Source organism: Pteropus vampyrus, unplaced genomic scaffold (assembly GCF_000151845.1).
Source record: "Pteropus vampyrus isolate Shadow unplaced genomic scaffold, Pvam_2.0 Scaffold737, whole genome shotgun sequence".
Lineage (NCBI taxonomy): Eukaryota > Metazoa > Chordata > Mammalia > Chiroptera > Pteropodidae > Pteropus > Pteropus vampyrus.
The window spans coordinates 101,453-103,662 of record NW_011889518.1 but is presented as its reverse complement, the minus strand read 5'-3'; positions in this window follow the sequence as shown (position 1 = coordinate 103,662).

Genomic DNA, 2,210 nt, shown 5'->3' with positions numbered 1-2,210 from the left:
AACCTAAATGAACTTGTCATGAAAAGTAAGAGGAGCTATCCCAATGAAAGGAGAAAGAGATAAGGATCAGAAGTCAATGGCCTGCCCTTATAAAATTGGTCCATGTTGGTGTCAGTGGCCAGAGGCACTAGGGATGGAAAGCAGCTCAGGAGGCAATACTGAGGTCTCAAGGGCAGCAGAGCAATGGTTATCAAGGATGTCAAAAGCAATGGATTCCATGATGCAGGAATTGGAAATGCTAGCTATAATTCAGATTATGTACAAGAACCAAAAAAAGCTTGGCAATCTTCTAATTAAGTGTGGGAGCTCAGAACATTGAGGTGTGGGGTATTGCTGTAAATGCAAGCTATTTGAACTCATCAGTATGTAAAATCAGAACTCATGAGAATTTTATATGGTATGGATATATTTGAATTAACGTTAGAGTCTTAGTTTCCATAAATGCTAATGGCATTTTCTTTTATTCTTTGACTAATGCTTAAAACATTAATTATTTCTATTTAATTCACCTCCAAACTCAAGGCCCAAGAATCTCACAAAAAGCCCTTCGGGTTAAGATTATGCAATAATTATAAAAACTAAATCTCTTATTTTCAACTATAGAAATTGAAACATCTATTTGCATTGCAATCATCATCAATTTTAGAGCTAATTTTACTTTGAGCTAAATGGGTATGTCAGTAGAAACCCAGCAAAGAATGGGAATTAGGAAAGAGGTTTTTTTACACAAAATAGGCTTTAGGTGCAGAACTGACCCCCAAAATGCATTCCATTCTATATTTTTTTTAAATAGAAATGTTTAAATTGGAGAACAAGAGATCCCTGCAATAAACAATCTTCTAAATATTATTTTTAAATATATATTTAAATACATTTTACTGGAACTGTACAATGGAGAAAATAACTAACACTTTCTATTCACAAAAAGAAACTATAAACTATTTTTGCATAGAATAAAGATTTTTTTTTCCCAGAGGGCAGTGCGTAGAAAGAGAGAAAAAAAGAGACAAAAACATATAGTAGCATAAGGAAAAGAAAGAACACTGAGTTCAAAATATAGGTAGAACAGATACTTCTCAGGGTGGCTGTTCAATAATTCCTTATTCTCTTATAATTGTGCTTCGTGATTGATCAGTCTGGTGATAGACACCGGATCCAAAGTGGAACAAACTGATGCTTTCTTCCCAGATTGAAACTTGGGCCAGAGATTGCAGACTATTAGTCATTGAAGCCAAGTATATGTGAATAATTGTATTCTAGAGACAAAAACTTCTGCCTTTCTATGCATAAGTCCCTAGGGCAGCCCTAACCCTTCCCCTCCCCAAGTCTTTGTTATTCAGCCTTTTTTGTTTCTTTGAGATACTTCAGTTTCCTTCAAATAAATTTATTTTCTTCCTCTCCTGCTCCTCCTTCTCCATTAGATCGCTTGAATTAATTTCTGTAGTTTGCATCCAAGAGGACCTTAATATATATAGTAGTTATGGCATAAAACCCTTGAAATGTGGAGCAAATCAGTAAAACTTCTCAATAAACACTAACAGGAACAGAATTCCTTCAGAAGATATTGGCAAAAGAGTCAAGAAAATGCTAACACACTAGGGCAAAAAGACTGCATCAAGAACTAGGAGCCACGCTAAAGCTCAGAATAGCAGGGCCTAAAAGCTATAGAAATCTCCCCTTTGGTCAGTCTCTCTCTGCTTACATCAACTGTTTAATCTTTATTATATACAAGTTCAAGGCAGAATTCAGATATTGCTGAACTAGTAGTCTCTAAACCTGAATGGACCCAAATAGTTATAATAGTCAGCTATGTCTTCTAGTTTATTAAAAAAAAAGGAGTGTGAGGGTACTTTACTGGTGTGAGACTCCTCTGATTAAATCATCTGTCATTCAAATTTACAGAAGTGGAACTTGGGAGAAACCATTCCTACTCCAAAATTACCCATACAAATCAGTTATAAAAGTGAGCAATAAGTTCTTAGGCACTAAGGAATAGTCGAGAGTAATAACTGTTGAATTAAATTTATGTCACCTGTTTTGGTAGCTATTATACTCACACAATTACTATTTATTTATTGAAAGTCATGGGAGCAGAAAGATACAATAGATTTGTGCCCCTGTATCTAGAAATAACTCTCTGTAAATAAAACCCAAGATAAGGAAAGGTAACTCAATTCATTGAACATTTAAATATATTATGCATAAAATCC